General features: G+C 36.2%; 1 protein-coding gene across 4 annotated transcripts in view; it reads left to right on the forward strand.

Moving 5' to 3' along the window:
- ATG10 (autophagy related 10) overlaps positions 1 to 23,716 on the forward strand; it is a 260,178-nt gene that overhangs the window by 104,198 nt on the left and 132,264 nt on the right. The gene's annotated exons all lie outside the window — the stretch shown is intronic.

A 23,716-nucleotide genomic window follows, 5' to 3' on the forward strand; every position in this document is an offset into this window, starting at 1 on the left:
GCCTTATCTCACGCTCAATTTGAAAACTTTTCATTTGAGGGATCCTAATTTGATCCCCAGATGAAATCCTTAACTCATATGATAGGCACTGTGTTGAACTGACTTGCGCCATGCCTTCTAAAGATCATGACTTGTTTTGCAGGGAGAAAGATTAAATTAAAATGGAGGAGTTGATTACTTTTGCCACTTTCCTTGTTTCTTCCCAACTCCTCCCAAAGAAAAAAGGACGGAGCTTTTCCACCACTTGTTTTTTCTAAAAGCTTGCACAAATAACTAACTCATCAGGCCTCAAGTTCTTTATCTGTAGACAAGGATAATAATATCTGTTATGTAAGGATTATGGCAATTAAATTTAGTAAACATCTTCTGAGCTCTTTCTGTATCCTTGGTCTAGTAAATGGTAACATAATTTCTTTGTAAACCTTTTAGCACAGTATCTGGTACATGGAGATCAACAAGTATGATTCCCTTTGCATTCTAAAATGAGGTCCTAATATAACAGGGACCCCATTGAGTCCATAGTCCCAGCCCTGATCCCATGAACCTCTCAGTTTATCTATCGTATGCTGTGTTTAGGGGATTGGGATTGAGTCTTACATAAATGTGCCTGCCCCTTTCTTTTTCTTTTTCTACCACATATCTGTGGCTTGTTAATAGGTCCGTTCCTCAGCTTGTCTCTCTTGTCCTGCTTCCCTCCTAAAAGATTCATCTTTCTTTTAGACATCCATACTAAACTACAGTGCATGTATGTATGCCTGGGGTGGACTTCAATGACTCCCCAATTGCTTCTGCCTACAGGTTTTAGTTTGTTTTGTTTAAAGCTCAATGAGTGTTCATCACAAAGTGATGATACCTATGTATCCAATACCCAGATAAAGAAACAGAACACAGGACCCCCCTCTTGACACTTTCAGTCACTACTTGCTGTCTAATCGTTACACTAATCTGACTTCTACACTAGACTCATTTTGCCTCTTTTGTTTGTTTGTTTGTTTGTTCTTCTAAGGATTTTATTTTTACATAGTCTCTACACCCAACATGGGACCTAAACTTACAACTCTGAGGTCATGAGTCTCATGCTCCACTGACTGAGACAGCCTGGTGCCCTTGTCTCTTTTTTCTTAACATTATATAAATATATCACATAGTGCATATTGTATCTGTCTTATTTTGTTCAACAACATGTTTTTAGATAATACTAAAATATTTTCTATTGGTTTTGGATCTAACTTTGTACATTTACAAAATATCAATTTAAAAAATTAAATAAAAGTAACCTATTTTGCTGTATAATATTCAGGAAACTGATTTAACATTTGATTTTGCAGTCAAACTAAATAGTGATGTAAATTGACCAGTTACTCTACTAGTTTTGGCTGCCATATTGAGATTAGCTAAAGGCAATAGAATAGAGTTACAATTTAAAACTAATAGTTTTTGGGATGCCTGGGTGGCTCAGTTGGTAGAGCATCCAACTCTTTGATCCCAGGGTTGTGAGTTCAAGCCCCACAACCTTGTGGCTTGGAGCCTACTTAAAAAAAAAACAACAACTGATTTTTTTTTTCTTAAACACCATTATTTTCTTAAATTCACTTTTAAGCAAGAGTCTAAGGAAGTATACTTTTAGAGGCCTGCTGGTCTTAAATGGGAGATAGAACTTAAGTTTTATCACTGAAGTTCTATGTGAAATTATAGTGAATCATCATTAATAAAATCTTTTGTTATTATTTTCCATAGGAAAAACATTTAGGATATAAAGTTATATTTGTTTATATGTATTTTTATTTCAAAATATGTAGTATTTATTGATGTAGGTGTTATGAAATAAATGTGACATAACATGAGTTGATTGTTATCAGTTTATACTGCATCCATGGAGTCTAGAAGGGACTGAATTATTATGATGAACACCTTATAATATCAGTGTTTGATGTCACACACTTGCACATAATGACATCAACACAGCTGGAGCCTGATAAATGGCCTTCCTTGACATTTTCTCTGCAGAAAATGTCAGTAATTTCGTTCAGGAATGAAATTTTCTCTACAGCAATGTTCACAAGTTGTTCAGTAGTTTACTGCACTGCTATTGGCTAATAGGGTAAATGGATTACCATAAGGAATGAAAGAAGCGTAACGTTTATTGGATATTACTGTTTCCAGTTTACAACAAACCACATCATGTTTCCTCTGTTCATTCAACATTGAATATATATTATGTTAAATGAAAATGAATCACATATTCTGAATATTTTTCTTCTACACTTCAGAATGCTTTTTAAGATATTGTCTAACTGCCAGCTAATTTACAGCTCTGAAACCTTGTTGTATCATTTCTGAATAGAGCATTCAATAATTTAAAGTGAAATAAATCACCGTATGATGAATTGCTGATAAATCTTTTGGGTTGTAAGGGTTTCTTTGCTATAGCCTTATATGTAATTGTACATTTTAGCAGGGATGCCCTCTGAACATTAGAGGACATATTCATGAGCTGAATTTCCAAAAACAAATCTAATGATTTGACAGCCCTGCTCAAAAGACAGCAGCTCAGCATTTTAGAACTTGCCATGCACTGGATGACAGAGTCACAGTGAGCCTGGGAATATCCTCTGTGCTCTGACCTTCTGCTTCTTCCTCTAGGCCTGGCTGCTGTTGTCCTGAGGCACTAACAGGATGGTACCCACTCACCAACCAGTCTCTTATCTCTGCAATCCCAGTGAGGGTGGGGGTAAATGTTGTGTATCCCAGCACAAGAATGCTGTCAGTAGTACACTGTCATGGCTAAAACCCTTGTTCTTGTTCACATGGAGATTTCTTAAGGAAAAATAATTTCCAAGCTCTGTGGAATAGCTTAAAAATACTATTTTGACATTCTCATAGCTGATTTCAACAAAATTCTTACTGCCTAAATGTTATGAATGGAATAAATATTTTCATAAATTCATTGAAAGTAAGTATAAGCAGATCGAAATATATTGACTATTTTTTTCTATTGGGCTTCTTCTGACTACACTTTTAGTATTGCTGCTTTTAATATTAACTTCATTTCACTTTTATGGATAATCAAGAATGTGCATGAAACCTTAATTTCCAACACAGAAAGATAATTGCTCAGTGATCATTTACTTTCTTTAAAACATAACTGAATATAAACTAGGATAGAAACTAAGAAAAAGAGCTATTTTTAAACATGGATGGCGTTGAAATGGTGTGTGAGATCAAATGGCATATGAAAAATGCACTCACCTTTTTTTTTTTTTCTGCCTTATACCTGTAACTTAAAGTGGATCTAGGATCTAGTTCATTTGTTTAGTCACAGAATCACAAGTAGTATCTTTCTGGTCACTAGTAGTCTAACCCTTACTTGAAAGGTTGGGAAATGGAGCCTACCATGTTAAGTGGCTTGCTTTGTAACAGAGGTAGCTCCAGCATCGATGCGACTCAATTACATAAATCCACTGCTGTGTCCCTCACCTATGGTTTACTATTATCCTTTGTTCAATGACAAGGCTGAGGTCTCATTTAACATGTTTTAGATTGAAGAGATTTTATAGTAACCTTAAGCACAGGAAACACGAATTTATTAGAAAAGACACTAGCCTTTAGCAGAGATGTCTCTGCTAGTTTCAGGTTAATCTTTCTGGGACACCAGTTCTAAATCATTTTTTAAAACCGTTGACCGCCATAAGCCGTATCATAGCTCTTATGCCATGTATATGCCAAAACAACTGAATTGTGGTATGTGAATAAACATGCCTTGACCCCAACCTGATTTTCTTACCACTCTTTCTATGAGCAAGCAGAAGACCATTTAAAGTAAGAAAAGTGGAGGAAAATAGAGAAGTAACAAAGGGCAATTTGAGCAGTATGTGCACTACAGTATCCGTGGGACCCTTCTCCAACTTCATGTGATAGCGTGCAGTATAGAAAAGGTTCTTTCAGCAAGTGTTTAGAAAAGTATGTTCCAAAAGATCTGCATAACATTAGTGTAACCAAGTGTTCCTCTATGTGGCTTCCTGTTTTGGAATTAAATGCCTTCAGGGTACTCAGAATAACTCTGTTTAGAAACACAGGGAGAATTTAACCTTTTATGCTCCTCATCGGTTCTTAAAAACTATATATTAATTACTTTGTTTCTCAATAGTTTCAGCTAAATTTGAAAATTGTTTATACATAAAGTAGGTTGTTTAGTTAAAAAACAAAGGTATGAACAGGAATTCTGGCAGTAATTATTACCACTCAAATCATAAGATCGGTTTGGTCTCTTTTAAACAATTTTCTTAGACCAACTTTTTGGCAGATAGGGTTATTTCCAAATGAACTCAATTAAAAATTTCAACTGTGGTTATTTGTAGGAGGTATATACTGGGAGCAGATGAGCTGAATCTGTGTTTACTTCTCTGTAGTGTTATTGTTCAACATTCTTAGCTTGCTGCAAAGCCAGCAGAGGGAGCACCAAACAATCTTTTTGTTTAGCTTGAAGCTTTAATGATGTATTTTTAAATTTTTTTCATCATTTTCATTAAAAAAGATATGTACACCTAATCATTTACTGATTATACATTTTCACTATATAATATAGTTTTAACTTTCTACATGCTTCTAATTCTTTGAATTATTTGTGCATTTCCATTCTACACACGTTCATTAAATGCATAATAAACTGTATTAGACTCGACAAGCAACGGAGTCAAAGGCGAATATGCCATAGTCTCGGTCCTTCAGGAATTTATAACCTAGTTGAAGAGAGAATTATAAAGATCTTTCTATTTACAAGGTTAAAAATATGGGCCACTTATCTTGGTGAAGATCCGTGGAGATATTATTGAGAAGGTGATATCTGAATTGGACCTTGAAGGAGAGGTTTCCTAAAATGGAAATTCTAGACTGGAGGGAACAGTATAAACGCAGGGTGTATTTGGAGAAAGGAAGTTATAGTGTTGTGTCTTGATAGAACATGGGTGATAGAGGGGGTGTACTGGGAGGTAAGGTCAGAAAGCTAAGGTGGGGTCAGATAAAGGAGCACTATTAAATCTATATAAAGAGTTTTGGTTTTATTCTTTTGGCAAAGGAGAACAAATTGCAGACCATTAAAAGGAAGCAAATGATGTTTTAATAAAATAATCCTTCATTCAGGGTAAAAGGTTGCCTGGAGAACCGAGATTAAAATTGAACATTTTTGTGCAAGATCAGATGAGATATTATACCAGCTTAGATAATAATAATGCTTTTCATGTGTTTGTATAGATATCATACATGTTTGTGTGTGTGCACATGTGTTTCTGTAGCCATCTATGTATATATGTGTGTGTGTATTCACACACATATAGTATATACAATACTACTGTTCCTAAGGTTGGAGATAACTTGATATTTCAGAGTTATCCTGTGATTTAAAGATTTGTACTAAAAATATGTTAGTCAGTGTATACAAGGTCTCAAAGCAAATTCAGGGCAAAGCTTGTACTCAAACGCTATGTCTTTTGAGTCCAGACCTGGTAGTGTTTTCATCATAGGGTGCTGCTTTTGTTAGATGATGTCAGTGTGGGCAGGAAGGATGGAATGTGTGTGAGAGACATTATGGAGGTATAAAAGGAGTGGACACAGGACAAGGACGGGTTGAAAACAGCCGCCAGGTTCTCATTCTCTGTGACCAGGAAGCTGAATGTGTGGCCACTGCCCCCATTTGAGACTTAAGGGGAGACGCTGGTTGGCAATGGGATGAGAGATAGACAGGGGGAGGGGCGGGTGGGTGAAAGGTAATTCAACCTCAGCGTGTCAAATTCAGGATGCTGGACAGCATCTTTGTCGAGATGTCTAGCACAAACTTCCCATTTTAGTTTTGGAGCTCAGAAGAGGAGCCAGACCTAGAGTTTGAGAGTGGATGCGATAATTCAGGGAAACTAGACTGAGAAGAGGAGTGAAGTGAGAGCCACCCTTGGGGGACGCCTCTGTGTAGGCGGGCAAGGAGAGAAAGAAGTGTGGGCAGAAGCCTGCAGAGACACTGACAGAGATCAGAGCAGTCAGGAGAATGCCCCATTCGTCACTTAACAATGTTTGTGTGGCTGCTGTGTGCAAGGCACTGTCCAGAATGTAAAGGAGTGTGTCTTTGCAGAGTCCACTGTTGCAGAGGACGGTTGAAGATAGGACTGAGCAGAGGTCACTGGGTTTGTTTACTCAGGCGATCAGGCTTCCTAAATATGCACAGAGCTTTAGTAGTGTCCTAAAATACAAAGGATTAAAAAACTTTTTTTTTAAATTTGAGGCTAGGGAGGGGCCGAGAGAGAGAGAGAGAGAGAGAGAGAGAGAATCCCAAGCAGGCTCCATGTTCAGTGCTGAGCCCCATGCAGGGCTTGATCCCATGACCCTGGGATCATGACCTGAGCCCAAATCAAGAGTCCGAGGCTTAACTGACTGAGCCACCTAGGCACCCCATAAAGTGGACTTCTACCTCACAACTCTGTATATAAGAAGTTAAAAAATCTGAGAGGTTCTTGGCTCAAATGTATGAACTATAATCTTGATATCCAGGTTTGTTGTTTGTGTATCAAACACAATTTTGTAGCTTCCAGAAGATTGTAATACCCTGGTAATCTTGATTATTTATCTTTATTTTATGTCTACTTTTAGTTTGATTTTTTATAACAGAGAAAAAAATCACTGTTATCCTTGTGTAATGATGTAAGTTCATTATAAAAAATTAAAATACAAAGAAGAAATTCAAAAATCACCCCTCAGATACCCACCATAATACATTAGATAGTGAGAAATACAGTTTCCTCCCTCTCTGCTTCCTCGTCCTTCCCTCTTTCTTTCCTTTCCATTGATCTGTTGAATTCAAGTTTCATGTTGGGTATAGGCATTATTTAAAACTAAAATCTTAAAAAAAAAAAGGGTAACCCATTGATCTGTTGATCATACTATGTCTGTTACTGTAAATAAAAAGGATTCAATGTATTTCCACTTTAATTTATAAAAAGGAAAGGATACTAAAAGTACTTAAACAATTGTTGAACTTCCAAATATGTACTTCACTGTAAGAGGTAGTATATATTTTGGAATATCTGTAAAGAGATTATGGATACATGAGGTTAGAGCCATGATTTTAAGATGCAAATTTCTGTTTAGACTTTATATGTGATCTGTTTTGAAAGATGTGCATATATACTCTACCTTCCTGTCCTCTCCCTATTTTTGGTTGTTACACATTATTTTTACTTATTTGAGCTTTATAACATTTACATTCTGTTTTGTAATTAAGGTTTATAGTTGTTTAATTCTAGTTCTGTATTTAACTGGAATATAATTAACTAGAATTCAGTACTCACTATGATTTTTTTCCTTGACGTTTTAACCCTTGAATTTTACATTTGATTTATATTTTAGTTTCTGTTATTAGAATTATTAAAAAAAAATTTAATAAAAAATTTTTTTTAGTCCAGACTTTAGCCTCTACTACCAAGCTGTAATCATCAAGACAGTATGGTATTGGCACAAAACCAGACACATAGACCAATGGAATAGAATAGAGAACCCAGAATCAGACCCACAAATGTATGATCTACTAATCTTTGAGAAAGCAGGAAAGAGTATCCAATGGAATAAAGACAGTCTCTAGCAAATGATGCTGGGAGAACTGGACAGCAACATGCAGAAGAATGAAACTAGACCACTTTCTTACACCATACACAAAAATAAACTCAAAATGGATGAAAGACCTAAATGTGAGACAGGAAACCATTAAAACCCTAGAGGAGAAAACAGGCCCCAACCTCTTTGACCTTAGCCACAGCAACTTCTTACTTGACACATCTCTGAAGGCAAGGGAAATAAAAGCAAAAATGAACTATTGAGACCTCATCAAGATAAAAAGCTTCTGCACTGCAAAGGAAACAATCAGCAAAACTAAAAGGCAACTGATGGAATGGGAGAAGATATTTGCAAATGACATATCGGATAAGGGGTTAGTATCCAAAATCTATAAAGAATTTACCAAACTCAACACCCAAAAAGAAAATAATCTAATGAAGAAATGGGCAGAAGACATGAATCGACACTTTTCCAAAGAAGACATCCAGATGGCCAACAGATACATGAAAAGATACTCATGACTCATCATCAGGGGAATACAAATAAAAACCACAGTGAGATACCACACCACACAGGTCAGAATAGCTAAAATTTACAACTCAGGCAACAACAGATGTGGTAAAGATGTGGAGAAATGGACACCCACTTGCACTGTTGGTGGGAATGCAAACTGGTGCAGCCACTCTGGAAAACAGTGTGGAGGTTCCTCAGAAAATTAAAAATAAAAGTACCCTATGACCCAGCAATAGCATTACTAGAAATTTACCCAAGGTTATATAGGAGTGAGTGCTGATTCATAGGAGCACATGTACCCTGATGTTTATAGCAGTGCTATGAACAATAGGCAAATTATGGAAAGAGCCCAAATGTCCACCAACTCAGGAATGGATAAAGAGGATGTGGTTTATATATACAATGGAATACTACTTGGCAATGAGAAAGAATAAAATCTTGCCATTTGCAACAACTTGGATGGAAATGGAGGGTATTATGCTAAGAGAAATAAGTCAGAGAAAGATATCATGTTTTCATTCATGTGTGGAAGTTGAGAAACTTAACAGAAGATGATGTGGGAAAAGAAGTTTCAAACAGAGAGGGAGGCAAACCATTTAGAGACTCTTAAATACAGAGAACAAACTGAGGGTTGATGGGGAGGCTGGGAGAGGGGAAAACGGGTGATAGGTATTGAGGAGGGCACTTTTGGGGATGAGCACTGGGTGTTGTATGTAAGTGAGGAATCATGGGAATCTACTCCTGAAGCCAAGAGCACACTGTATACATTGTATGTTAGCTAACTTAACAATAAATTATATTAAAATTGTTTAAATATTTTATTTATTTTTGAAAGAGAGAGAGTGGGGCAGGGGCAGAGAGAGAGGGAGACAGAGAATCTCAAGCAGGCTCCATGCTGTCAGTGCATATCCTGACATGGGGCTCAAACCCATGAACTGTGAGATCATGACCTGAGCCAAAATCAAGACTTGGACGCTCAACCAACTGAGCCACCCCTTTAAGCAGAATTCTTTATGAAGGTCTCAGTGGTGGCTGTTTCATGTTGAGAATGTCTTTTGTTGTATTTATCCTGTGTAGTCATCTTGGTTAGGCAGACTGCTCTTGGGACATAATTTCTTTTCTTCAGAACTCTGCAAACACTGGTCACTTGTCCTCTGTTGTTGAAAGTTGCTGTGGAGAAATCTGATGCTAGCTTAATTGTTCTTGTTTTTGGACATGATTCTCATTGTTTCTTTTCTTCTCTTTTCTCTTTCCCTTAAAAAACATTTTTGTTATCTTCTATTCAGTGTTAATGTTATAAGCATGTGGAAAATAATTAAATTGAACCCTTTATATCACAGTATGCCTGAGAATAAAGCCCCAGATGGACTGAATAGTTACACAGTTTTTAAATGAACCCATATAACTAGTAGATGAAAACACTGGTGACACTGTAATTTTTCTAAGAATGGCCTCAAGATAGAAACCATGAAGAAATGATCTGTAGATTTTCCTGCATCAAAAAGAGAAAACAAAACAAAACAAAAAACAATAGCAAAATATGAATAATGTTAAAGGAAAAATTGTAGCAGGTAAAATATTCACAACAAATAATGGATGATAAATATTTGCTGTATGTGTGTTTTGTTCAAGATAAAATCAACATAATAAAAGGTAAGCATGTAAAGGGTATGTAGAATATTTTATAAGTGGAATAATTGATTCAAGAGAAGAGAAGGCTTCTGATTATTTTCCGTAGGCATAAAGTGAACTTTTAACAAATCAGAAAGAAATTTTCCTGTTTGGAACACAAGATTTTTCATGAGTAGTTACATATATTGGGTTAAATAAACTTGAACATCTCTCTTAAGCTGTGAATTCCATGGGTCTAGGATATTTATGTCTTATCCTTACTGTTAGATTGTTTTCTCCTTGGCAAGTCCCAGAAAGATGTCTTACCATCTCTCTGCTCTTCATGGTGCATAGCTCAGAACTTTGCATGTATAGGTCCTGAAGTGAATATTTACTGAATGATAATTGTAATGAGTTTTCTAAAATTGATGATAACCATTATTTTATGAAATATATTTGAGAGGTTTTAGCATCTTTTGTATAGACACTTTAATGATCATAGATTATTATATATATTTTTAAATAATTTTTGATAGTCTTATTTGCAGAATTTTGATTAATGCATTTTATTACTTTAATTGAAAGATTCATTATTTTGCAGTATAAGTATATACCTAAGTCTCATTTTGCAAAATTCAGTCTTTGTTCATTTTATCAGATGATCATTTACAGAATTGTATTTTTAGACCCTGCCTGATTCCTTATGAATTGCAAAGAATTTTGTTTACCATGTACATGGTTTATTGGACACTAATGCTTTAATTATTGAAAAACATTTAAAATGATTTTCATGTGAAATGAAACTGGCATGACAAAACTGGCATGAAAATGCACATTTGCATATATGGTTAAAGGTTAGTGATGTTCATTTTTGTTATGTTCTTTTATTGATGTAAATTGGGAAACTGAAGGTTTTCTTAAATGAAAGGGCATATTCACAGTGATAGAATGATTTTACAGACTATTTAACAGCAAACTTTCTTTGGAGAACCATATGTATAAGTGGTTAGTGATATTAAAATTGGTACCAGCCTTGGGATATCAAATGTATTTATTTTTAACTTTTATGCAGATCTAGTTATTGAAATGTACATTTCAAGTACATTTCAAGTGTCTTTCAAAGTAATTTTGAATGATTTCCATTTGAAAAGTAAGGAGTTAGGTTTGTTAGTTATTAACCCAAATATAGTAATATAGTTTACTTTATTGATCTATGATTTTTAAAATTAGGAGTGAGAAAAGTCACAGACGGGGTTTGTTGACATATTGCAATCCATATGTGTGCTTTTCTGATAAGGAAGGTATAGCATATACCATCCCTCCAGAACATTTAGCACCAGATTTATGATTTTTCTAATTTGGTTTGTAGCTTGCCAAAGAGCATGTGAGTGCATATTTGATCAGAAGCATATTTTGCCTTGAATCAGATGAAGAATACTTAATGAGTCAGTGCCAAGAAGCATTGCAGAGAAGATGCCGACTAGCAGACTAAAAGGGCTTTCAAGTGCCTTAATGTGAAATGTAATAGAGATAAAGTAATATTACATAAAAAGTAAAGTTTTTAAGTTTTTCATGCCCCTTCCCTTAATAAAATTCTCCACCATAACTATTGAGAATGATGCTTTACATTTATGTGATGGATTTTGCATTTTTACTGGGGTGAAGACTTACTTCCAAGTGTATTATACTCTCTTAGGGGCTGAGAAAGACACTAGTAGTACCTTAGAGGTGCCAGTAGTTCTGCTCTCTCTAGCAGCTCTCTTTCTTCTAGTGAGTGCTAGAGATTACCAATTAAAGTCAAGTTTTTCTTTTTGTGTGTTCAATAGGAAAAAGAAGTATCTCTTTGTTTTTCATTGTATTTCTTGGTTTATCAGTGAAGTTAGAAAATTTTTCTGTTTTTTTAGCCATTTGTATTTTTTGCTTTATAAATTGCTTATTCTTGTTCTTCATCCATTTTGCTATGAAGGTACTCACTTGTGGCTGGTTTGAGATTCTTTATTTGCTAAGGATGTTAGTTAGCACTTTGTTGTGTACGTTACAAATATTTTGCCTAGGTTTTGTATTTTAACTTGGTTTGTAATGTTTTTTTGGCATAGATAATTTAAAATTTATTTTGATGTTTATTTTATTTTTGAGAGAGACAGAGAGACAGAGCGTGAGTGGGGAGGGGCAGAGAAAGAGAGGAAGACACAGAATCCGAAGCAGGCTCCAGGCTCTGAGCTGTCAGCACAGAGCCCGACATGGGGCTCGAACTCATAAACCATGAGATCTTGACCTGGGCTGAAGTCAGACGCTTAACGGATTCAGCCATCCAGGCACCCCTGGCATAGATAATTGAAAAAGTATAGTCAAATCTAGTAATCTTTTTAGTCTAAGATTTCTATCTTTTTTAAGATTTGAAAGGCCTATACTAACCCTACATAATAAGAAATTTTCTTTTGAGACTGTGATGTAGGAGGGAATAATCAGGATTACCTTTGTTAGAAATTGTGATTTTTATTTATAATGCCTAATTTACGTATATCCCATGTATATGACAAGCCATTTTACCTCAGCCTGGGGAGGGCTTTTCCCAAATAAAACGTCTTCCAACATTCTGCTTTCCTTGTTTCTACTTTTTCACTGTGAAAGAAGGGGAGAAAGGAGAGGGATACATGTTTCCAATGACACTGTCTTTTCTCCCCCTTGCAGGGCACTTTTACAAACTGAAATTACATTATACAAAATTATTAGGTTTCCAGGCTAGTCCACAATAGCAATCAATAATAGTTTTTTTCCTCCTGTTCATTGTATAAAATTTAAGCCATTAAAAATAAAAATTTAACATTTATTTTTGAGAGACAGAGAATGACAGAGCATGAGTGGGGGAAGGACAGAGAGAGAGAGAGGGACACACAGAATCCGAAGCAGGCTCCAGGCTCTGAGCTATCAGCACAGAGCCTGATGCGGGGCTTGAACCCACGGACTGTGAGATCATGACCTCAGCTGAAGGTGGATGCCCAACCCACTGAGCCACCCAGGTGCCCCTCAACCATTTTTTAAAGTTAATTTTTTTTATTTTGAGAGAAAGAGAGTGTACAAGCAAGCAGGGGAGGAGGAGGAGGAGGAAGAGGAGGAGAAGGGGGGAGAGAGAGAGAGAGAGAGAGAGAGAATTCCAAGCAGGCTTTGTGCTGTCAGTGCAGAGCCCCACATGGGGCTCAATCCCACGAACTGCAACATCACGACCTGACTAGTAATCAAGAATCAGACACTTAACTGACTGCACCACCCAGGTGTCCCAACCATGTTTTGAGTTAATTGAGATTTTAACAGTAGCCTGGAACCTGACCAAAATAATTTAAAATTCAAAAGAAGTTACAAGTAAACTTTGGAGGCATAGCCCAATTGTAGGTTATTTTGTGGTGGTCAGTCTTTTTGAGAAGCCACATCTAAGGACCCTGGACCAGAAATGGTCTAGTTGGTCTTAAATGACTCTAATGAGCCCTCAATAATTCTGCACATTAGGTTTATGTGTCCTTTTTCTCCACATCTCACCAACACTTGTTATTTCTTGTCTTTTTTATTTTAGCCATTCTGACAGGTGTAAAGTGGTATCTCATTGTGGTTTTGATTTGCATTTCCCTGATGATTAATGATGTTGAATACCTTTTCATGTGTCTGTTGGCCATCTTTGGAAAAGTTCTGTTCTGTGAAGTGAAAGCATCTTTAGATACTAGTGCAGCATAACCCAATCGAATTTCCTGCAGTGATGTAAAATGGATATCATATGACTATTCACTTACTAATGGGGGAAATATTCTGTATCTTGGTCATTCAGTATGGTAGCTCCTAGCTACATGTGGCTATTGAGCACTTGAAATGTGGCTAGTATGACTGAGAAACTGAATTTTTAATATTACATGATTTTAGTTGATTTAAGTAACCACGGGTAGCTAGTGCTATTATTTTGAACAGCATAGATCTAGAGATTTTTGATGAGTGAAGTCCTCAATTTCATAACAAATCACAGATAAATCTGTGATTCTATACTATTCTATATATTCTATTCTATACTATACTATATATATATATACTATACTATACTATACTATATACTATATATTCTATTGTATACTATTCTATATAGGAATAGAAAGGCTATTAGAGGCTTTCTCCCTTACTGTCTAATAGAAAATGTTATAGAATGTGTAGCTCTTAGTTAGATCCTATTTAGGAAAAACAAACTATAAAAAATTTAAAAGAAAAGTTTTAGACAATCCGTGATTTCATTTTTAAATTGACTATGGTTGATACACAATATTGCATTAGTTTTAGGTGTACAACATAGCAATTTGACAAGTTCATACATTGTGCTGTGCCTGCCTCAGTTGTAGCTACCATCTATCACCACATAAGCCTATTACAGTGTCATTGATGTATACCCTATGCTGTACCTTTTATTCCTGTTACTTATTCATTTGGAAAGTGGAAATCTGTATCTCCCTCTCCCCTGCATCCATTTTGCCCACTAACCCCCTCCTCTCTGGTAACCATCAATCTAATTCTGCTTTTTGTTTGTTTGTTCATTTGTTTTATTAGATTCCACATATGGATGAAATTATACAGTATTTGTCTTCTTCAGGCTGACTTATTTCACTTAGCATAATACCCTTTAGGTTCATCCTTGTTATTGTACCTAGCATGATCTCATCCTTTTGTATGGCTGTCTAATATTCCAGTGTGTGTGTGTGTGTGTGTGTGTGTGTGTGTGTGTGTGTGCACGCGTGCACGTGCGCACACGCACGTGTGCCTAATATCTTTCTTATCCATTTGTCTATTGATGGACACTTGGGTTATTTCCTTGTCTTGGCTATCATAAATAATGCTGCAATAAACATGGGAGTGCATTTATCTTTTCAAATGTGTGTTTTCATTTTTGGGGGGATAAATACCCAGCAGTGTAATTATTATATCATGTGGTGTTTCTATTTTTTAATTTTTTGAGGAAGCTCCATACTATTTTCACAGAGGCAGTACCAGTTTACATTCCCACCAATAGTGTACAAGGGCTCCTTTTTCTCCACATCTCACCAACACTTGTTATTTCTTGTCTTTTTTATTTTAGCCATTCTGACAGGTGTAAAGTGGTATCTCATTGTGGTTTTGATTTGCATTTCCCTGATGATTAATGATGTTGAATACCTTTTCATGTGTCTGTTGGCCATCTTTGGAAAAATGTCTGTTCAGGCCCTCTGACCATTTTTTAATTGAATTGTTTGAATTTTTGGTGTTCAATCTAGGAATTTTTTTTTAAATTTTTATTTAAGTTCTAGTTAACAAACAGTGCAATATTGGTTTCAGGAGTAGAATTCAGTGATTCATCACTTACAAACAACACCCATTGCTCATCATAACAAGTGCTTTCCTAATACCCATCATTTATCTAGCCCATCCCCTACCTGCCTCCCTCCATCAATGCTGTTGTCTTCTGTCTTTAAGAGTCTCTAGGGATTCCTGGGTGGCTCAGTTGGTTTGGCGTCCGACTTTGGCTCAGGTCATGATCTCATGGCTCATGGGTTCGAGCCCTGCGTCAGGCTCTGTGCTGACAGTTCAAGCCTGAAGTCTGCTCCGGATTCTGTCTCCATTTCTCTCTGCCCCTCCCACATTTGTGCTTTGTCTCTCTCTCTCTCTCTCTCTCTCTCTCTCTCTCTCTCTCTCCCAAAAATAAATAAACATTAAAAAATATTTAAAAAGTCTTTTATGGTTTGTTTCCCTCTCTCTTTTTTTCTTCCCCCCTCCCAAATGTTTATCTGTTTTGTTTCTTAAATTCTACATATTAGTGAAATCATATGGTATTTATCTTTCTCTGACTGACTTATTTCACTTAGCATAACACACTCTAGCTCCATCCACATCATTGCAATGGCAAGATTTCATTCTTTTGGATCGCTGAGTAATACTCCATTATATATATATAACACATCTTCTTTATTCATTTATCCGTCAGTGGACACTTCGGCTCTTTCCATGGTTTGGCTATTGTTGATAATGCTGCTATAAACATTGGGGTGCATGTATCCCTTTGAATGTATATTTTTATCCTTTGGGTAAATACCGAGTAGTGCAATTGCTGGGTTGTAGGGTAGTTCTATTTTTAGTTTCTTGAGGAAGCTCCACACTGTTTTCCAGAGTGGCTGCACCAGTTTGCATTCTCACCAACAGTACAAGAGGATTACCCTTTCTCCACATCCTTGCCAACACCTCTTTTTTATTGTGTTGTTAATTTTAGCCATTCTGACAGGTGTGAGCTGGAATCTCATCGTAGTTTTGATTTGCATTTCTCTGATGATAAGTGATGTTGAACATCTTTTCATGTGTCTATTAGCCATCTGAATGTCTTCTTTGCAAAAATGTCTATTCATGTCTTCTGCTTATTTCTTCACTAGATTATTTGTTTTTTGGAGGGTGTTGAGTTTGGTAAGTTCTTTATAGATTTTGGATACTAACCCTTTATCTGATATGTCATTTACAAATATCTTCGCCCATTCCATAGGCTGCCTTTTAGCTTTTTGTCAATTTAGGAAATTTAAACGTAGCTTGGCATTAGGTGATTTTATGGAATTAGTGTTAACTTTGTTAGATGTGATAATAACAATTGATTTGTGTTATTAATATACAAAAATGAAATTTTCAGATAAACAATGAGACCTAGAGTTTGCTCGAGGGGAAAAAAGTATTGTTGGGGGAGTAGATGAGACAAGATTGGCCAGTGTTCATAGTTCTACAGATGGCTTAAGGACATTTTACTGGTTTTATACTTTTGTATATGATAAAAAGTTTTCATAGTAAGTTGTATTGAATAGGGAGAACTCTTTGTATGTCATATAGTTCAACATTTTGTCCAGGTTCATGTCCTCAGCCATTAAAGGCAGAGTAAGGATTCAAATCTGTCCTTCAGCTCTGAGTTCTATTGATTTTCTATTACATCACACTGCATCATATTTTAGATATATGGTTCTCCATCCCACCTACTCTGTGACCCTTGACAAGTTATCTTGCACATTTCCCTCTTGGGTAGGTAAGGCCAAATTTAGTCATAGAGCTGGTCACATAGATCACGAGAGGGTAGAGTCTTTCATGGCAAATTGGATCAGGTTGGGATGTTACTGGATCCAGATCTGAAGGCCAAGTACAGACACTAGTTTGGGACGGAAATCAGAGGAGCAGTAGCAGTTGCAGATCCAGGAGAGGAATAAGCAGGGTCAGACTCCCTAAGAGACTTGGAATGGGTACAAGATGGGACCAGGCAAAAGACTGAGAGCATAACATGTACAAAAAGTAAGGGTGCTGACTGATCATTCTTGCTGGTACACGGCTGTGTAGTTTAAAGGCAGGTTTGCTAACTTGGCATATAGCCAGATTGATATTCTTCATTGTAAAATGCCTGTTCCACTCTACCTGATAGTCTCTATTTATTTAATATAAAATAATTGTAATAGTAGGGAATCCATCAGGGGTGCCTGGGTGGCTCAGTCGGTTAAGTGTCCGACTTTGGCTTAACCGACTTTGGCTCAGGTCATGATCTCACGGTTCGTGGTTTTGAGCCCCACGTCGGGCTCTGTGCTGACAGCTCAGAGCCTGCAGCCTGCTTCAGATTCTGTCTCTGGCTCTCTCTTCCCCTCCCTGGCTTGTGCTCTCTCTGTCTCTAAAATAAATAAACATTAAAAAATTAAAAAAAAAATAATATGGAATCTATCTAGAAGGTACTGTTGAGGTCATATAATCCAACCCATTTATTTCTAAGTATTATCAAATTCATATTGCATTTCTAAAGGGTAGTTGGCATTGAATTATGTGCCATGAAGATTATAAAATTTCAGTTGTGTATGTTTGCAAGAAGATTTTGAGATAAGTAAATAGTAGTTATGATTAGTCAAGTGATGCAGATATTTGGTTAAAATTGGTTATTGGTTAAAGTAGAGAATAATTTTATTTATAAAATAAAATTTGTTTTATGAAATATAATTTATGAATTGTATTTACACTTATGCTTCTAGTCTCAGGGCTAATGGTAAGCAAGGATTTCTCTTATCAGTAAATGAATAGCCACATAGTATACATTTTATATGTGTATTGCAAGTGTTTGTGTTTTATATTTCATGCCAGGAATGTTGAGGGGGAGGGTGGCTTCAGCAACTAAGCCATTAATGCTTAGGAATAAACCAGTGAGCGGAATGTGTGTTATATCATTGCCTCACTAGGATATAACTATTTAAAAGCAAAGCAAAACAAGGCATTATTGAACGGCAGCGTATTGACATTGTGATAATTTTCTAACTGTATTTACTTGCACCTTTCTTGAGTTATGTGAACATTTCTTTTTGAGTCTCACTTCTGAATTCTTTAGTTAAAGCCAAGAAAAAGTATTTTTTCTCTCCTCTAATCCACACTATTCTATAATCAAGAGCAACAAGCTTCTAAAGTCAATTTCTAAGTTTAATAGATATTTGTACTTATTAGGTACCAATAAATTAGGACTACTGTACTCATTTATTTGTTCACTAATAACTTCATTATATTTATTCATTAATTTAACAAACTTACTGTGTCTTCCCATTGAGGATGAAAGGATGAATAAAACATAGCCCCTTCCCTCATGTTGCTAATATTTTACCTGAGTTAACAGACCTGTAAGCAAGTAATTGTGATCGAGTGTGCTGATTGTCATAATGGCAGCAAATACAAAGGAATCTGGGAGCCTTGTGGAGAAAAAGATTAGCTAGGGAACAGAATGGGGTTGGGTGACAGATGGTTTTCATGGAGAGGAATCTTGAAGAACAAATTGCCAATAGTGCGGTGCCTGGGGGGTCCAGTCGGTTAAGTGTCCCACTCTTGACTTCGGCTCAGGTCATGATCTTGTGTTTGGTGAGGTCGAGCCCCACAGTCTCGCAGTTGGTGACTGCAGAGCCTATTCTCTCTCTCCCCGTCTCTCTGCCTACCCCCACCCCCCGCCCTGCTCACGTGTGTGTGTGCTCTCTTCTCAAAATAAATAAACATTAAAAAAATAAATTGTCAATACTAATATTGGCAACTGTGTGAATCAGATTTTACAAAATCCATTGATGTCATCTACCTTTGGCTTTGAACTTACTACTTTTGGTTTCATTTTCCCATTGTCTGCCTTAGATACTTTTTCTTCTACAATGTTTGATGTCTGTCCGGTCTGGTTTTGTTGTTCATATCCTGGTTGACATCATATTCATTTAGATAACTGACCTGACTTTGAGCTTTGAGTCTTTTTTTTTAAAGCTATTTATTTATTTTGAGAGAGACTGAGTCAGCATGAGTGGGGGAGGGGTAAAGAGTTAGGGAGAGAGAGAATCCCAAGCAGGCTCCACCCTGTCAGCGCAGAGCCCGGTGCAGGGCTCAAAATCATGAAACCATGAGATCATGACCTGAGCTGATGTCAAGAGTCAGGTGCTCAACTGACTGAGCCACCCAGGTGCCCCACTGAGCTGTCTACTCTTAATCTGGCCTGGTACTCTCAAAGTACATGACTTTTGGTAACTATCTCCCTCCTTGACCTCTTGCATCAAGAAAAGGGAATTTTACTCATATGATTTTGCCAGGATTCTAAAGGCAGGAATCCAGTGTCTTCCAGCCGATTTTATTTTTCACAGATCGAGTATTTGAAAAAGAAGTTCTGAGAGAATGCAGGTGCGATATGGCTAGAGACCAGGGTATGAGGGATTGAGAAAGATGTAATAAGTTTGGAAAGGCAGATGAAGGCTGGACATTGAGAATCACGAAAACCACGGATCTGGGGCTTTAATCTTCATGCTAAATAGGACCCACAAGTGGTTTTCAGGAGGATTGTGACACCATCATAGTTATAATGTGTAAAGATAACAGTGTCATTACTAGAACAGAAAGAGGAGAGGTTGCAGTCAGGGAGACCAGTTAAAGGAAAGAGATGATGAAGCTTGAATTGAGCAAGATAGTAATGGTGGAGAGGAAGGTATAAATCAGATGGATTTCAGGGAGGGAACTAATAAGATCTGGGTACTAATTAGAAATTGAGTTTGAAGGAAAGAAAACTATTGAAGAAATTTTTGAGTTTTCTGCTTTGGGTAATTGGGCAGGTTATTTTTTTCCTTGTAATTACAAGTATAATTAATGGAAAAAATTAATTATACTTGTAATTATTTAATGGCTGTTTTCTCCATTAGACTAATCTCCATGAGGGCAGGGACTTTGTCTTTCATGCTTGTATCTATATTCCCCAGCACCTGGCATAGTGTCAGGTTATAGTAATAGACTCAATTAATAGTTGTTGACCAGCTGACCCGTTTCATGAATTCAGTAAATTTTTATTTTCAAATTAAAATTCTTCTGAATGCCAGACATGCTTGTAGATGAATTTTGACACCTTTAACTAAGACATGAAAGATATGAGGATGAGCAGTTTCAGTGAAAAGATAATGGGTTGTATTTTGGACACACTGAACTGAGATGCCATGGGACATCCAGTTGGAGATGTGCATTTATCTAAACTTCAAAAGAGTAATCTTGGTAGGAGATTCATATCTGGATATAAAAAAACCTGAAGTCATGGAATGTTTGAGATTAATAGAAAGAGTAAGTAAAGTGAAGCATACTAATGTCTGGAGACAGAAATCTGGGGGAAAGAAATATTTAAAATATAAGTAGAGAAAAAAAGAGTTAACTAAAGCAAGTGAGAAGGATGTCCATAGTTTTAGGAGAAAAGTCAGGGGGTAGGGTTGTCATTAAAGGGAAGAGAGGGGAGAGTTTCAAGGAGGCATATGTCTTGGGATGCAGTATTAGTGAAATTTGAATCCCTGGAAGAGTTCTAGGAAGGCCATGGATTCCTAAAGTATTCTATCTTTTGTTTCGCCTTAGAATTCAGGTCTGAACTCTTTAATTGATAATCATATTACTGACTCTAAACTGTGGAGACTTTGAGCTACCTTATGCATATGAAATTCAAATAAAATTCCTTCAATACTGGTATTGTTCAGTTAATAAAGCCTTAAGATTGTCACCTGACTTTAAACTGCAAGAAGAGAAGACCAAAATTTGGAAGGAGCTTTCTATTTTAGATGAAATATATGTCCTAAACTAATTTTCTCTTCAAATTTTCATGGACCAGTGCTCCTTTCACTTGAGTAAATTTTACTTTTCAATTGTGATAATACTTTTAAAGCAATTAAAAGACAAATGAATTTTTAGCCATTATAAATTATTGTTAATGCATAAGAATATTATTATAATGTTTGTGCATATACTACAGTGTGTGGTAGAATGGGGTTGCTGTAATTCTTTGATTTGTAAGGCTTTCTGAGTTACTGTGACTTTTTTTAAACAATAAAGATCACTATTTTATTCTCATGATTTTCTTTGGAAAAACAATTATTTTACAATAGAATAGTTCCTTAACATTCAAGTAGTCAGAGAGAACTAACAGACCAAAAAAGAAAAAGAAAAAAAATTCCTTGGAAACAGAAACACATGAATTATTTGGCTTCAGGAATTTACTGCTTATTATGTGTGTGTGTGTGTGTGTGTGTGTGTGTGTGTCCTCATGAGCTGTTTGATAGCTCTGAATTCATAGATTGGAGGGGCTGCTACTCCTGTAGTATGACAGATTTCCTTGTAAATAGACTCCACCAGGATTGTAGTGTGCACCCACTAGATGATCAGTAAGTTTAGGTGAAAAGATTGATTGTTGACAAGACTTGGAAATTACCTAATGTTTCAGAAATGTTTGACTCATTGCAATTTACACAAAATCTAGAGCCTAGTGATTCTCAATTAGTTGTTTTATATAGTAGAAGCTAACCTGGATAATTGGTAGTCAGGTTGGATCCACTGATGTTTTTTGGCCAGGTTGTGGGAACGTGTTCAATGCCGCAGTCTTCCCAGGGAGCATTAGCCCAGCAGGAACTTTTGGAGCCTGTGGAAAAAGCTGAGGCATGAGGAAAAAGTCACAAAATAGTCACAAAATCACTAAATACATATCTAGGACTTAGGTTTGGGAAAAGTGTAGAAAGAGTATTTGTGTTTTCAATTGAGGCAAATCTTGAATATGATGGAAATGACTCAATTAAGGGGAATTCATCTAATCACCTTTACCAGGGTCTCTTGATGGAGGTCGATTTTGGTGGTGGATAAAAGAGATGAAAGGGAATCTTTGCTTTCACATTTTCTCTTTGTTTTGTTTTTATTAGTCCCACCTCTTTCTTCTAACAAATTTCACTCTTTGTTGATAGTATACTCTTTTCTAGGAAACATTTTTATCTCCCATGGCTGAACAAAAAACTAAGTACTTGGCTGAGAGAAATGACTGAAACTCAGTCAAGATTTAGGACAAGAGTCAGTAAGATTGTGTGGAGGTCAAGTGGCCTGAACCAGGCTTGAGAGTGTAAGTGTTATCTGCCCATTTAGGTTTAAAAGGTTACAATATTTCTGGTAGGAAGATCCATATTTATTACCCTGAATTTGTTTGAAAATCTTATGAACTATGCTCACAAGTCTTCAAAATATTTGTTAAATGAGTGAAATGATAAAATTGCATTCAGCAAAATAGAGTTCAATACCCCTCACATGGACCTAAGAGTAAGGGTTATACCTTTTCCTGAGCACTTTTCCTGAAGAGGTCATGCCCCCAGTTCTTTAATAGATAATTCTTCAGCTTGGTAAAAGGAATTGTAACTTGGCAGGGGAAAGATCTTGGAAATTCCTAACGTGGTTGTAGATTACTTCAGTACTGTGTTCCTGCCAACAGGAGCCACTGAGAGAGTGACATAGAACACAAATGCCCTCTTCACACATTTTCTAATTTGTCTGCTCACAGTTAAACCTGAAGCATAGAGTGGGCCTTTTGCAAAGCTGTGAATTACACCAAGTTTCCTTTGGATATCTTTGCTTGATTTATGGAGACTGCTTTTTATACTTAGAAGTTGGAGGTAGAGCTTGTAGAACCTAATCCAACCCAAATCACTTGTTAAAATGAAAGGAAATGGTTGGGTTAAAAATAAACTATCTAATTCTTGTTTTATTCCCTTTATACCCATGGATGCTTTTTAGTATATCCAGCAGATAAATTTTTTGGCATGTTTGTAGAAAGTATCATCAATAAGAATGTTACTATTTGAATTTTGGGATTTATTTTGGTGAGAACAAAAGTTGAAGCCATCTAATGAGGATTGAAATTAGAGTAGGGTATAGGAATTAATAACCTGTAATTAAAATTTTTTTGTTATTGAAACCTATTATGCTGTACAGGGTTTCTTGAACTGATACACTTGATTTCAGCACAATCATTACTAATTAAGCTAATTAAGTAAATTGCTTTTGAGGGTTCAACTTTGATGTGTCCTTTACATAAAATATATGTAGTCTGTGCAGAAAATGGTTCTTTCTTAATGCCCTCTTTTAATCTTAGTCATAATTCTAGTTTGTAAGGGGGCATAAAAATGAAGAAGTAATGCTAAATTTTCATTTAAAAGTATTAGTCACAATATACGCAGAAAAATATTGAACAGATGAGAAAAAAAAAAGCTAAAATGGGCAAAATGCCCAGAGATTCCAGCAAATGTAGCTTACTTGAGGCTAAAGAAAAAAAAAAAAGGAAAATAATAATGACTATATAAAATTTATGCCTAAGAGTCAGGAATTTCCTTCCTTGTCTCAGGCTAGTCTCTTCTCTCTTAAGGATCATTCTCATATATATTTTTATAATCCAAAATTCTTATTATGGGGTAATTACACAATCAATATACATATTTAAGAAAATATAAAGAATTCCTTTGTGAGATTTTATTTTATTTTTAATTTTTTTTAATATTTATTTATTATTGAGGGACAGAGAGACAGAGCGTGAGCAGGGGAGGGGCAGAGAGAGGAGACACAGAATCCACAGAAGGCTCCAGGCTCCAGGCTGTCAGCGCAGAGCCTGAGGCGGGGCTCAAACTCACAAACTGCGAGATCATGACCTGAA

Source organism: Prionailurus bengalensis, chromosome A1 (assembly GCF_016509475.1).
Source record: "Prionailurus bengalensis isolate Pbe53 chromosome A1, Fcat_Pben_1.1_paternal_pri, whole genome shotgun sequence".
Classification (NCBI taxonomy): Eukaryota; Metazoa; Chordata; class Mammalia; order Carnivora; family Felidae; genus Prionailurus; species Prionailurus bengalensis.